At 44.4% G+C, this 15,768-nt stretch overlaps 1 protein-coding gene across 2 annotated transcripts in view; it reads left to right on the forward strand.

Annotated features, from left to right (window-relative positions):
* The first annotated feature begins 12,785 nt into the window (after nt 1-12,785).
* Nucleotides 12,786-15,768, forward strand: part of SOAT1 (sterol O-acyltransferase 1) — a 72,562-nt gene continuing 69,579 nt past the window's right edge. The window contains exon 1 of one of the 2 annotated variants that reach the window (XM_032862597.1): nt 12,786-12,836. The gene's annotated coding sequence lies outside the window, so the exon portion shown is untranslated. The remainder of the gene's footprint in view (nt 12,837-15,768) is intronic. The other variant, XM_032862599.1, reaches the window with a different exon arrangement.

Here is a 15,768-nt window from a genome sequence, read left to right on the forward strand (position 1 = left end):
AGTGAAACATCTGGGGACTGGGGGCTGGCTAGGTTATCTCTTCATGTCGTCTGAGGTCCCTCCTTATGATCTCTACACATGGGTTGCTTGTTTGAGCTCGGAGCATGGTGACCTTTGGCTCTATGCCTATAAGGAAGCTAGAGTCTTTTAAGAGTTAGTATTTGAGCTAACAATTTAGATGTATGGACTTTTACATACTACACTTCAAGTCATGTACAATAACTTCTTTTTTCTTTTTTTTTTTTAAAGATTTTATTTATTTATTTATCAGAAAGAGAGAGAGCAGCAGTAGGCAGAGGGAGAAGCAGGCTCCCTGCTTGAGCAAGGAGCCCAATGCAGGACTTGATCCCAAGATTCTGGGATTGTGATCTGAGCCAAAGGCAGATGCTTAACTGACTGAGCCACTCATAAAGAGTAACTTCTGCCATACTCTGTTGTTTGAAACAGCTACAAAACCTCACCCACTAACAAAGGGAGGGGACATAGACTCTACCTTTCTCTCTTTTTTTTTTTTTTTAAAGATTTTATTTATTTATTTGACAGACAGAGATCACAAGTAGGCAGAGAAGCAGGCAGACAGAGAGAAGGCCAATGCAGGGCTCCATCCCAGGACCCTGGGATCATGACCTGAACCGAAGGCAGAGGCTTTAACGCACTGAGCCACCCAGGTGCCCCTGGGCGCTAGCTCTTAATGGGAGGTATGTCAAGCTCACATTATAAAAAAAGCACGCGGATGGAAGTTTGTATTTTTTTAAAATTTTATTTATTTATTTGACAGACAGAGATCACAAGTAGGCAGAGAGGCAGGCAGAGAGAGAGGAGGAAGCTGACTCCCTGCTGAGCAGAGAGCCTGATGTGGGGCTGGATCCCAGGACCCAGAGATCACGACCTGAGCCGAAGGCAGAAGCTTAACCCACTGAGCCACCCAGGTGCCCCTTATTACTCTTTATTTTTTTAAAGATTTCTTTATGTATCTGAGAGAGAGAGAAAGAGAGACAGAGCATGAGAGGGAGGGGCGGAGGGGGTGGGGGAGAATCTCAAGCAGACTCTTCACTGAGCCTGGAACCAGACTAAAGGATCAATCCCACAACCGTGAAGACTCAGGACCTGAGACAAAACCAAGAATTGGACCTTAGTAAACTGTGCCACCCAGACACCCTGTTTTATTATTAATCTTTAAAACATATGCATATACTGAATATACATTTGTAGTTAAGATTGTTCTCACAAAATTTGAAAAATATGCATTTAATATAAAAGGCTTTGTCATATTTAGGATGGAGTAAAACCAGTAGGAACTTATTTTTCCAAGGAAGTCTATTAGCCAAGGATAGAAATAGGAATCTTGTTTTTCCTCTAGCAAGAGATCTTTAAAATAGTATTTTTTAAAAGATTATATTTATTCGTTTGAAACAGAGAGATACAAAGAGAGAGAGAGAGATAGAGCATGAGCATGGGGGGAGAGAGAAGCAGACTCCCTGCTGAGCTGGGAGCCGGACGTGGGGCTCTATCCCAAGACCTGGAGCTCATGACCTGAGCTGGAGGCAGATGCTTAACTCTCTGAGCCACGAAGGTGCCCCTAAAACATAATTTTTATATGATACTAATGTGGTGGACTGGTATGGGAAATTTGCATTCATTTTGTCATTTTTATTTATGTATTTAAGATTTCATTCATTTATTTATATGACAAAGTGAGAGAGAAAGAGAGCAGAAGCAGGGGGAGCTGCAGAGAAAGAGGGAGAAGCAGACTCCTACCAAGCAGGGAGCCTTTATGTGGCACTTGATCCCAGGACCCCGGGATCATGACCTGAGCTGAAGGCAGATGTTCAACCTACCAAGCCACCCGGGCATCTTGCATTCATTTTAAAGATAAAACATAAGACATCAAAGACATTGGATGGAGATATGGGGACAAATGCTTAGATTTCTTGGCGAGTGGGGCATTCAAGTTTATTTTTTCTCTGTAAGAAGATATTTTGACAGACATTTCAACATATACTGTCTCTTCTAACTTCTATGCTTTTGCTCCTGCCATCATCTCCAACATAAACCTTTCAAGTCACAAAATTTACTGGGTGAGATGGAGGAGAGCCAACTTGCCCTTGCCCAGACTGAGCACAATTTTAATTTACATTCTATGTAGAATGTAAATTAGAAGGGAGACAGTCCTCTAACGTTTGTGCAAGCCTGCCTTCTGACCTGAAAGGTAAAGACCTGCATTCATTGTTGCATGCTAATCTTGCAACAGAATGAAATGAGAGCTGTTCGGCGAAATTAACTGTTGCTTCACCTTATTTTCATTATTTAAAATGAGGTCAGGGGCGCCTGGGTGGCTCAGCGGGTTAAGCCTTTGCCTTTGGCTCAGGTCATGATCTTAGGGTCCTGGGATCGACACCCGCGGCGGGCTCTCTGCTCAGCGGGGGGCCTGCTTCCCTTCCTCTCTCTGCCTGACTCTCTGCCAACTTGTGATCTCTCTCTCTGTGTCAAATAAATAAATAAAATCTTAAAAAAAAATGAGGTCAGTCTCAGGGTGAGTGGCTGGTTCAGTTGGTAGAGTGTGTGGCTCTTGATCTCAGGATCGTGAGTTCAAGCTCCACATTAGGTGTATAGAGATTACTTAAAAAAATAATTTTTAAAGAGGATTTTATTTATTTGACACACACACAGAGTGAGCACAAGCAGGGGGAACTGCAGAGGAAGAGGGAGAAGCAGGGAGCCTGACATAGAACTCGATCCCAGAACCCTGAGATCATGACCTGAGCCAAAGAGAGATACTTAACCGACTGAGCGACTCGTGCCCCCCCCAAAAAAAACCCAAGTAAAATTAATTCAGCCCCAACAACCTAGTAGGAAATTTAGTCAAATTTGTAGTAGATAGCTATTCATTATGTTGTTGCTAAAACCACCACAACTATTACTTGAATCTTTACTGGTAATTTCTACAAAGTTAGATTCCTGTGAAAATAAAAGCTGGATAGTTGAAATATTGCACAGAGGATCTTATATAGTTCTAGAGAGAGTGATTTTTTTGGTTTTGTTTTTGGCTTTGTTTTTCCCTGAGCATGAGGTTTAATGTTTTCCTCCTCTCCTTCTAAAGCAACATACCAAGAAGACATACATCTCATTACTGCTCACTGGTCAGCCCAACTCTGGGTCAGTGAACTTTTCTTCTGTAGAAGTTATTCACTGTGCTGAAGGATGCACGGTAGTGACTCCGACTGGGTAAACTTGTTCTCTATTGTTTATACTTCACATGTCCTGAGGGCAAAAGACTTGACTTTTCATACCTATCACTCCCTCCTGTTTTTGAATTCTTAAATCCACCATATCTAGAGAAATCTCTTGAAGTATACCTCCTACTTCCAACACATGTGATTCAGTTAAATTCAAAACCTACTTACTGGTGCCTACAGTCACTGTGATAGACACTATACTGGGGAATCAAGCATTGGTAATATTACCTCTGTTCTTCAGAAGCAATACAGAATTTTGTGTGTGTGTACGTGTGTGTATGGTATTCGTGGGAATTTGGAGAAGGCATTTAAAAAGTATATAGATGTCTGTAAACAAGGCAGCCCAATGTAGGCCCACCGGTACCATTTGTAGGAGTGATGACAAAAGAACAAATTGAAGCCCATATGCCTTAAGTTTAATCTTTTAAAGGTTATAAATCAAGTTCACACAGACTCAGACTATCAAAATCTATCCTCCCATTTTTATAAGAATCAAATAAGAGAATACATGTGATGCTATGGGTTTTTATGTGAGTGAAGGCCAAAAATGATAATGTAAGTATTATTGCATTTGTCTAGAATTTTGCTTGATGATCTAATGATGTTTGGATGAGGAATAAAATTAAAACATATTCTATTTATATATCATCATGTATTTATTCCATAACTTTTATCTTGCTATTATTTGAATAAAATCATTAGTTATTAGAAATAATTACCATAGAAGATTTTCATGTATTTGTGTTCTATCTGCTGTAATGATCTAAAGTATTAGTACACAAGTGTAGCAGTATTTATTTATTTATTTATTTATTATTATTTTTTTAAAGATTTTATTTATTTATTTGACAGACAGAGATCACAAGTAGGCAGAGAGGCAGGCAGAGAGAGAGAGAGGAGGAAGCAGGCTCCCCGCCGAGCAGAGAGCCCGATGTGGGGCTCGATCCTAGGACCCTGGGATCACGACCTGAGCCGAAGGCAGAGGCTTTAGCCCACTGAGCCACCCAGGTGCCCAGGTGTAGCAGTATTTAAAAGTGTATGCGGCGGTGGAGGGGGGGGCACCCGGGTGGCTCAGTGGGTTAAGCCTCTGCCTTCAGCTCAGGTCATGATCCCAGGGTCCTGGGATTGAGCCCCACATCGGGCTCTTTGCTCAGCAGGGAGCCTGCTCCCCTCTCCACTTGCCTGCTTCTCTGCCTACTTGTGATCTCTCTCTCTGTCCGATAAATAAATAAAATCTTAAAAAAAAAAAAAGTGTATTCAGGGGTGCCTGCGTGGCTGTGCCTTCAGCACCTGCCTTTGGTTAGGGTCATGATCCCAGGGTCCTGGGATCGAGCCCAGGTTGGGCTCCCTGCTCAGCCTCTCCCTCTCCAACCCCCTCTGCTTGTGTTCCCTCTCTCGCTGAGTCTCCCTCTGTCAAATAAATAAAATCTTAAAATAAATAAATAAATAAAAGTTTGCAAATTGAATGTGTTGAATATAGTTTCACTAAGAAAGCAAATGTAGGGACACTTGGGTGCCTCAGTCGGTTCAGGGTCAGACTCTTGATCTCAGCTCAGGTCTTGATCCCCACGGTTGTGAGTTCGAGCCCTGCCAAAAAAAAAGGAAAGTAAATGTATAAAAATTTTATATGAATGGAATCATACAATATGGGCTCCTTTGTGACAGCCTTTTTTTTCCTTAGTAGAATGTTTTCGAGTTTAATCCAAGTCATAGCATATATCAGCACTTTTTTTTTTTTTTAAGGTTTGATTTATTTACTTCACAGAGAAAGAGAGAAAGAGGGTGAGCACAAGCATAGGGGAAGGGGCAGAGGGAGACAGAGAAGCAGGATCCCTGCTGAACAGGAAGACTGATATCAGGCTCGATCCCAGGACCTGGGATCATGACCCTAGCCGAAGGCAGATACCCAACCGACTAAGCCACCCAGGTGCCCTGTACTTCATTTCTTTTTATGGCTCAATAATATTCCATAATATGGATATATCATATTTTATTTATCTCTTCGTTAGTGGGTGAGCATTCAGGTTGTTTTCTCTTTTTAGCCACTATGAATAATGCTGCTATGAACATTTTTGGACAAGTTTTTTATGGAGGTAGGTTTCCATTTCTCTTGGGTGTATACCTAGGAGTAGAACTGCTGGGTCATATGGTCACTCTGTTACAGGATTTCCTTCTCTTTAGTGCCCACGTTTCTTGGTCATGCCACTTCGAAGAATGAAGAGGTAGACCAAATGAAGAGTGGTGGGCTGCAAAGCAGTTTACTGAGCCATAATAAAGTGGTAGTACAAAGCTCCCGCAAAGGGAAGGATCCCAAGGGAGTTGCCACCTGTGTGTCTAAGTCTAGGGGGGTTTTAAGGACTTGTGGGCGGGCTGCTTTAATCTAATTAACCCTCCCTGCACCTCTCATCCAATCAGATTTTTGTCATCTATCTATTGAAAGGGTGGAGGGCTCCTTCCCCAGGGGGTGTAAAATCCTTTTAAGTATGATTTCCTCTTAGGGCGGTGGGAGCTCCTGTCCCTGTCTGCCTTCCAAATGTCCGTTATCAACTCTAACTTTCACACTGTCTTGCTAAGTGGTACAGCATTTAAGCAATTTTTTTTTTAAGATTTTATTCATCCATTTGACAGACAGAGATCTCAAGTAGGCAGAGAGGCAGGCAAGAGAGAGAGGAGGAAGCAGGCTCCCCGCCAAGCAGAGAGCGCGATGCGGAGCTTGATTCCAGGACCCAGGGACCATGACCTGAGCTGAAGGCAGAGGCTTTAACCCACTGAGCCACCCAGGTGCCCCTAGCATTTTTGCCTTCAAGTTTATTTTGTTTGATATTAACACAGACACTTAAGCTTCCTTATGGTTGCTTTTTTGCATGATACATCTTTTTCCATTTTTAAAATTTCAACCTATGTGTATCTTTGAATCTAAAGAGTGTCTCCTAGGGCACCTGGGTGCTCAGTCGTTAAGCATCTGCCTTTGGCTCAGGCCATGGTCCCAGAGTCCTGGAATCGAACCCTGCAGTGGGCTCCCTGTCTGCTTCTCCCTCTATCCCTCCCCCAACTCATTCTCCCTCTCAAATAAATAAATAAAAATTTTTTTAAAAAAAGAGTATCTCCTAAAGATAGCATACAGCTGGATCTTATTTATTAATGTTTATTAATGACAAAATGTTGCTACTATCGATGTAGTTGAACTTAAGTTCTGCCATTTAAATTTTTCTTTTCTATGTCTCACATCCTTTTTGTTCTCTTCTTTGCTTTTGTTTGTTTGTTTGTTTTCATTACCTGAATATTTTCTAGTGTAACATTTTTTTTAAAGATTTTATTTATTTATTTGCCAGAGAGAGCAAGAGTGAGAGAGTAAACTTTTTAAAAAAGATTTATTTATTTTTCAGAGAGAAAGAGAGCACAAGCAGGGGGAGCTGCAGGCAGAGGGTGAAGCAGGCTCCCCGCTGAGCAGGAAGCCTGATGGGGGACTTGATCCCAGGACCATGGGATCATGACCCGAGCCATAGACAGACGCCCAACCGACTGAGCCACCCAGGCATCCCTCTAGTGTAACATTTAAATTCCTTTACTTTTTTTCACTTTTTGGAAGATTTTACTTATTTATTTGACAGAGACACAGCGGGAAAGGGAACACAAGCAGGGGAGTTGGGAGAGGGAGAAGAAGGCTTCCTATTAAGCAGGGAGCCCGATGTGGGGCTCAATCCCAGGACCCTGGGATCATGACCGGAGCCAAAGGCAGACGTTTAAGGACTGAGCCATCCAGTGGTCCAGCCACCCAGGTGCCCCTTTTCACCTTTTTTAGAGCTATTTTCTTAGTAATTCCTCTAGGGCTTAACATATTAACCTAAAGGTTCATAATCTTCTTTAGATTTATACCCACTTAATTTCAGTGAGATTAAAAAAAATAATCTGTGGTGATTCAGGAACTCTTGAGGGTGTTTCCTCTTATGTGTATATCCCTCGAACTATTATTATATTTGTGGCAGTGCCTAAAATGTGCTTCGCTATTTTGATAGAGAGAATCAACAGAGTCAAGTTGACTGCCTGTTTAACTGGGGTAGATGGTGCTCACCTTTTATACACCAACACTTCTGTCTGTAGAAAAACAAATGATTATGACAGAGCATGGAAGATGACTTAAACACTGAGACAAAGAATGAAATTGCTCCTGACATCTGTTTTGTTTGGGATCTGCCCCACAATCTAGGGACTTATGCCTTCTGTTGGCTTCATAAACCCATTCAGTGTATTTATCTGGTGGTTCTTGTGTACTGTGCTGGGTGCTTCCGGAATACATTAATAAGGCAGGGTTCCAGCTCTCCCAGTGTTTTCAGGGAAATAGCAATCTAGGTCGTTCTGATTTACACTCTTGACTCATTGTCCTTAGTGCTTAGCCACAGAACTTCAACTCCAGCTGAGTCTAACTCTCTTTCTCTAGGCTGAAGTGCCAATGAAGAAATTACACGAACTTGGGCTGGGTTATTATTATTTTTTATTTTATTTTATTTATTTAATTAATTTATTTTATTTATATAAATAGATTTTATTTATTTATTTGACAGAGAGAGAGATCACAAGCAGGCAGAGAGGCAGGCAGAGAGAGAGAGAGGAGGAAGCAGGCTCCCTGCTGAGCAGAGAGCCCGATGTGGGGCTCGATCCCAGGACCCCGGGATCATGACTTGAGCCAAAGGCAGAGGCTTAACCCACTGAGTCACCCAGGTGCCCCTGGGCTGGGATATTTATTGCTTGTTTGGTATCAGTCAGGGAGATGTGAACCTTTGAAGAACTGAGATAGCTGTATTTTATTTTATTATTTATTTGTTTAGAGAGAGAGAGCAAGTGAGAGAGCACGAGTGGGAGGGCTAGAGGGAGAGGGAGAGAGAGAATCTCAACAGATCCTGCCAAGCATGGAGCCTGATGCAGGGCTTGATCCCACGGCCCTGAAATCGTGACTATGGCTGAAACCATGAGTCGAATGCTCAACTGATTGCACCATCCAGGTACCCCGAGATGTTTGTATTTTAAACCCTGGTGTGGTTCCTTTTCAGTCTCCCTTTCTGGTTCCCCATAAAATCCAGTGCTTTCTTGTGACTGAGCTCAGTCCCAGGCTCAGGCCATTGTTCTCTTCCTTCCCCACATCAAATTTTAGGTGGATCTCTGGGTTAGCATTAGATGGCTTTTACTTATGACCTGTTCAAACTTTGATTTCATTTCCCGCAGTAATTTTGCAATATCAACACAACCAGAAAAACAACAACAACAACACGTTAAAGCAATTTTATTCTGAAACCAAAACAAAACTTGATTGCTTCTTGTTCAGTTTTTTTTAGGTCTTAATAAGAGATGGATGAGTTCAGCTGATATGGCAAGTAAAGTTATTCTTGCTCTTTGTCCAGGATATATTTTCTTACCTCACTTAGCATCAACTTGGCAAACTCATTAACTTAGCCATTCAGGGGCATCTGGGTGGTACAGCTGGTTAAGTGTCTGTCTTTGGCTCAGGTCATGATCCCAGGCTCCTGGGACTGAGTCCTGTATTGGGCTCCTGGTTCAGCAGGAAGCCTGCTTCTCTCTCTGCCTGCTGCTCCCCCTGCTTGTTGCTCTCTTTTTCTCTGACAAATAAATAAATAAAACCTCTTTTAAAAAATTAAAAAAAAAAACCCAGCCATTCAGTTTGCTAAGCTAGATATCCTAGCTACATCCTTAATCCCCACATCCAAACACTTACTAATTCTGTCAACTGTCCTTTTAAATATCTCTCAAATATGTCCCCTTCTTCTCACCCCACTTGCTGCTACCTTAGTTTAAGCATTTGTCATCCTTCATCTACGTTACTGTAATGCCCTCCTAATTGAGCTCAAGAGCAGTTGCATTTCCCTTGAGTTCAGTCTCCTAAATAGTGACTCTTCTCTATGGAACGTCCTTCACTGGCTCTTCTGGGGGAGATCTATGTCAGATTGTCCCAGCATGGCCTACGAGCTTCTTAAGCACTGACACTAACTGGATCTCCTGCTGCTTCTTGTTCAACAACACTCAAACTGCCTTCTTTCCTAGATGGCTCTGGTTCCCTCTTATCTATTGGCCTTTGACTTTGTTTTTCCTTTGGTCAGAATGTCCCTCGTCCCTTGCCTGCCAACTAAACTCCTCCCCTACTGGTTTGGAAGCTGGAGTCAGTCCTTCTCCATTCAGCCTTCCCTCTCATAGAGTGCAGGCTGTGAAAATCATCCCATCTGCTCCCACTGTATCCAGAAGATAGCAACATCAACAGTGATGACGGATCTCAGGGTAGAAATTTTAAAATAACTGTTGATGTTTATTGAACACTTCTATATGCCAGTATCTGTGCTTGGGCTTCCTAGGTATTAATAACGCATTTAATCCTTACAATGACCCTGTTAGGTAGGCCTTTTTATCACCTCATTTTATTATAACACTTGGCCTGTTGTCTTTTTTCATTTATTCATTCGAGAGAGAGTATGAGTTGGGGGAGGGACAGAGGAGGAGGGAGAGGGACAATCCGACCCCATGCTGAGTGTGGAGCCCAATGTGACACTGGAACCCAGGACCCCGAGACCATGCCTAAGCTGAAACCAAGAGCCTTTGGCTTTAACTGACTAAGCCACCCAGGTGCCTCAACACTCATCCCATTGTTTTGAAATGGACTAGTTATTATTTATCTCCCTAATAGACAGTTGTTCTTATTCATCTTTATATCCTTAGCAACTAGAACAAGTTTTATTTATTTATTTATTTATTTAACAGATCACAAGTAAGCAGAGAGGCAGGCAGAGAGAGACAGGAGGAGGCAGGCTCCCTGCTGAGCAGAGAGCCCGATGCGGGACTCGATCCCAGGACCCTGAGACCATGACCTGAGCTGAAGGCAGAGGCTTTAACCACTGAGCCACCCAGGTGCCCTAGAACAAGTTCTGTACACATATTATTTGGAATATGGGGAAACTAACATTCACATTTAACCAAGCTTTAATATCAAGGATTGAGTGATGTGAGATGTTCAGGCCAGTGGGGGAAGAGGATCGGAGTTTGGGCATAGGGTTTCCTTCCAATCAAATTAAATAGTTTTCCCCCTTGAACTAAATGGCACCGCCATCTTTCTACTTGCTTAAGAAAACAACCTGGTAGTCTCCTTGTTTACTGTATTTCTTTACACCTGTACCTCAGAAAAATATCTTGAAATTTTTCCACTTCTATTTCCATAGCAGCTACCCGAATTCAGGTCACCGTCATCTATCCCACAGATTCGTGCTGTAGCTTCCTACCATTCTCTGGCTTTTCCCTGTTCCATTTCTGCTCTCTTCCAAGTTATACTCTACAAGATAGGTTGATTTAAAAAACAAGACGGTGTGTGTGCGTGCGCATGTGTGCGCGCGCGAACCCGCATGGTTCAGTAGGTTGAATGTCCGACTCTTGGTTTTGGCTCAGGTTATGACCTCAGGGTTGTGAGATTGAGCCCAGAGTCGGGTTCCATGCTCCGAGGGGAGTCTGCTTGAGATTCTCTCCCTTTCCCTCTGCCCCTCCCCTGTTCATGCTCTCTCTCTCTCTCTCCCTTTCCCTAAAATAAATAAATACATCTTAAAACAACAAAAAAACCCAACAAGATGGGGCACCTGGGTGGCTCAGTCAGTTAAGCATTTGATTCTGCTCAGGTCATGATCTCCAGGTCATGAGATTAAGCCCTATGCTGGGCTCCACGCTGGGCATGGAACCTGCTTAAGATTCTCTCTCTTCCTCTCCCTCTGCCCTGCCACCCCCAACATGTGTGTGCTCTCTTTCTCTCTAAAAAAGAAATAAAAATTAAAAAACAAGGTTAAGACTTAACAACAAAAAGTCCAAACAGCATGGTTGACTCTCCTACCTCATTCTCCAACCTGTCTCTTACTATCCACAAATGCACTTCAGGCCTCCTGGCCTGTTCCTCACATAAGCAAAACTATGTATCAGCATCAGCACCTTCACAACCATTGTCCACTGTCTAGAATGCTCTATTTTCCCATGGTTGGCATACCTTGCTCCTTCATCTCTTTTTCTTTTCTTTTCTTTCTTTTTTTTTTTTTAAGATTTTATTTATTTATTTTACAGAGAGAGATCACAAGTAGGCAGAGAGGCAGGCAGAGCGAGAGGGGGAAGCAGGCTCCCTGCTGAGCAGAGAGCCCGATGTGGGGCTTTGATCCCAGGACCCTGAGATCATGACCTAAGCAGAACGCAGAGGCTTAACCCACTGAGCCACCCAGGCACCCCTACCAGCTCCTTTTGCCATCTAGTTGGCAGAAGCAGCAGTCAGAGTTGTAGAGGAGGCAAGCTCTGAATCTGACTGACTGTTAGGGCCAGCTCTGCTCTGGGGTGAACAGTGCTGCAAGGGTAACTTGTATAAATCCTCTTGTTTAAAGGTTCACAGAGTAGTCAGTTCAAATAAAGCTGATCCATTTGTTCAGGGTGGTTTAACAGGGTCATGGGTGACTATCTCAGCTCTTGGAGTAGGGTCTCAGTCATTAGGCAGGCTAGGATAGCTCGCAGTGGTTTGTAGGCTGAGTATGACCCCTCAGTCTCTCCTGCTCTCATCCATCCCTTTGCACCTACCTTTACTCTAAATTCACCTAAATCCGATTAACTGTTGCATCTAATCTACGTCCTAAATCTCTCTGCATCATTATTTTTCCTTTGATTAGGAAGTCTCCTTTTTAATTTTTTTAAAAGATTTTACTTATGACAGAGATCACAAGTAGGCAGAGAGGCAGGCAAAGAGAGAGGGGGAAGCAGGCTCCCTGCTGAGCAGAGAGCCCGACGTGGGGCTCGATCCCATGACCTTGAGATCATGACCTGAGCAGAAAGCAGAGGCTTAACCAACTGAGCCACCCAGGCGCCCCTCCTTTTAAATTTCTTAATTGTCGCAATAAATTTCACTGTTTCCTTATCTAGTTCGCCTGTGAAGGCCACAGTCAAGTATAGTTTACGAAGCATTAAAGCATCCCATGATGAACGCTGCTGGCTAAGTGCTTCAGTTTTGTTCCTAGAGGGTTAGTTCCAACTTCAAAGATCCACGGTTCTAGGGGCGGCTTCTCTGAGTCTTTGGAAGAGGCACCAGACCCGCCAGCCCGGAGCTATCGCGCCGGGTGCCGTTTCGGACTTGTAGGACGTTATCTCAGCCTCCTCTCTGCCGCACATCGGATCGCTGGAGCAAAACGGAAAGCAAGCTGCTGCCACGGGTGTCACGACCCGATCGCGCGTAGCCCCCCGGTCCGGGTGCTGGGGCCAGGTAGGCTCTCTGGTCCCGGGTACCCGGGAGCCCGGGAAGGGGCGGGGCGGCCGTAGGCGGTGGGCGGAGCCTGGCGGCGACCTGGGCCGCCAATAAAATCGCGAGCCGGCGCGGGCCGTGCGCGTGACGCTGCGTAGCGGGCTGCGAGCTTGCGGCGGAGGGGCCGGGGAGCGGGGCGCTTTATCTTCGCAGGCGGTGGGGCTAGCTGCGACGCTAGCTTTGGGCACCGGGAGCGCTCCCCTCAGTGCACCTTTCTGCCGGCCGCGCCGTGACGGCTTCCCGGCTTTGCGGTTCCTGACGAGGTCTCCGCTGTCGGGCTCTGGCCCCAGGTAATGCTCGTGAGGATCCGCTCCTCACTTTCCGCCCGGGTCCCCCCGCCTCAGCCGCAGAGGAAGGGGGAAGAAGTGGCGGCTGCACCTCCGGCCCAGCGGGCCTGGCCTTGCTCTGGGCCAAAGGGTGGGGGAGGCGGCCCGGAGCCGCGAGAGGGGGAGGCTCCGCGAGTCCTGGGGCGTTTGGGGGCTGGGGAGGGCGGGAAAGTTACCGTGGGGCGCCCTTTAAATCTTGGAGGTTTGTTACGTGCGCCCCAGATCCCGTGGCATCTGTCAAGCTGAGAGTAAAGTTATGAATTAGAAGACATTCTGTTGAAAAAGCGAAACCAAAAATGTGCCCAGGAAGTCTAGAATTGATTTGGGGGAAAAGTGTGTCGGGGCAGATGGCGCCTCAAGACATCGAAGGCTGTCTGGGCACCGAAGCCTTGAAACACGCTCATATTTTTAAAATATTAAAGTGCAATTTTTTGTCACTGTTAAATGTTCATAGCCATTCAGTTTCTCTGATAGGTATATTTAGAAGTTATTTGTAACCGAGAAACGACTGTAAACGCTATTTTTCTTATTATGTAGATGAAGTTCACTGGTCACTTTATAAGTCACTGCCATAGTTGAAACTACTTTTTTCAGAGTACCTTCCTTTGGCATAGAATTCAGCTTGAAGAGGTTTTTTCCCCCCTTTGTGTGGGTAATATCAGTGAATGACTTGTTGGGGAAGTTTGTGTGCTCTCTAGGCATGAGAATGCCTTTTGGAAGGAGCTCTGGTATATTCAAGACTAATCACTTAAAAATGCACGCGTCTCGGGGCACCTGGGTGGCTCAGTGGGTTAAAGCCTCTGCCTTCGGCTCAGGTCATGATCCCAGGATTCTGGGATCGAGCCCCGCATCGGGCTCTCTGCTCAGTGGGGAGCCTGCTTCCTCCTCTCTCTCTCTGCCTCCCTCTCTGCCTACTTCTGTCAAATAAATAAATAAAAATCTTTTAAAAAAATGCACGTGTCTCAATGTCTCATATGCTTAGAACTCTTAAAACACTTGACCTTCTCCTAGAATAAAGACCAAAATACTGCTGCCACTCTTCTCCATTTCATTTTGGGCCACTTTCCTTCTGGCTCTCTAGACTCAAGCCACATTTGGTTTTATTTTTGTTCTAAGAAGTCCTCTTCACCATCTCCTGGTCTTTTGGGGTTTCCTCCACCTCTGATGTGCCATTCTCTTTTTTACTCAAATCCAACACATTCCTCAAGTATCACTTCAGGAAACCCAGCCTTATCTCTTTTAAGCCCACCTGGTAGTGTGTGTTCTTTAGCAGCAGGTAATCATCAGTTGTAATGTTTGTTCTCTTTATTTTTCTACTAGCCTGTACCTTTGACGAAGGCTGGGCTAGTGCATCTTTTTTGTGTCTTAATTACCAGAGTCTGGCCAAGCACCTGGCACCAGGAAAGAATGAATGAGTTGGAGAACAGAGGAAAGAACTTGTTTGAATGGAAAATGTTAACAAGGGAGTTAACGAGGAAGGAGTGCCCCTTCCTTTGGGGAAGGAAATGGAAAAAGTTTTTAACAAAAGCCAGTTAACGCCTTTTTTTTTTTTTTTTAAATTTGTCACTTAGAGTAAATAATTATATTGCCCATATAGATGTGAATGAGATCTTGGGTTCTTTAGTTTAGCTAAGTGACTTAATCATTTAGTGATATTTAAGTGTTGTAGGGTTGTACTTGGGTTAAGCCTTTGTTGGGAAGGGAAGGGGGGGAACTTTATTTTTGGAATTGTAAATATATCTGCAATTGTTCTCTTTTCCTTCACTGAAAGTGGGAGTGACACAGTGAAGTTGGTCCCTGAGAGTTAGTTGGTTACTCTCTTTGTTTTATATACGTTCTTTTGAAAGCTTTTTTTTTTTTTTTAAGAGCTTTTTAAAATTTATTTGACAGAGAGAGAGCACGCACAAAGCAGTGGGGTGGGGAACGGCAGGCAGAGGGAGAAGCAGGCTCCCTGCTGGGAGCTCCCTGTTGGGACTGGGTCCCCAACACCCTGGGATCATGAGATGAAGGCAGATGTTTATGGACTGAGCCACCCAGGCATCCCTGAAAGCTTGCTTGCTTGCTTATTTATCTATTTTTTTTCTTTTTTTTTTTTTATTTGATAGATCACAAGTAGGCAGAGAGGCAGGCAGAGACAGGAGGAGGAGGCAGGCTCCCCGCTGAGCAGAGAGCCCGATGCGGGAGTCGATCCCAGGACCCCGAGATCATGACCTGAGCTGAAGGCAGAGGCTTTAAACACTGAGCCACCCAGGCGCCCCTATTTATCTTTTTTTTTTATTTGGGATAGAGAATGAGAGAGAGCACAAACGTAGGGGAGGTCAGAAAGAGAGGCGGACTCCCTGCTGAGCAACTTCCTTCGACTCAAGCATTGTGACCTGAAGGTCATTTAACCAGCTGAGCCACCCAGGCACCCCTGAAAGCTTTTTTAACAGGTACACTGCATGCAGGCCAAAGTTGACATTCAGTTGACAAATCAGTTTTGTGTTGCTTCCTTTTTTTTTTTTTTTTTAAAGGATTTTATTTATTGGGGCGCCTGTGTGCCTCAGGGGTTTAAGCCTCTGCCTTGGCTCAGGTCATGATCTCAGAGTCCCATATCGGGCGCTCTGCCCAGCGGGGAGCCGGCTTCCTCCTCCTGTCTCTCTCTGCCTGCCTTTCTTCCTATTTGTGGTCTCTCTGTCAGATAAATAGATAAAAATCTTTAAAAAAATCTATGCAAAAAAAAAAGAGATTCTATTTATTTGAGAGAGAGAGAGAAAGAGAGAGAGAGAGGCTTGCATAAGCAGGGGGAGGGGCAGAGAGGGAGAAGCAGGCTCCCCGATGAGCAGGGATCCTGATTCAAATGCTGGCATGACCCAGGATACTGGGATCAGGAGGGTAGCTGGAGGCAAATGCTTAA

The sequence above is a fragment of the Lontra canadensis genome, unplaced genomic scaffold (assembly GCF_010015895.1).
Source record: "Lontra canadensis isolate GAN:19392208 unplaced genomic scaffold, GSC_riverotter_1.0 scaffold24, whole genome shotgun sequence".
NCBI classification, from domain to species: Eukaryota; Metazoa; Chordata; class Mammalia; order Carnivora; family Mustelidae; genus Lontra; species Lontra canadensis.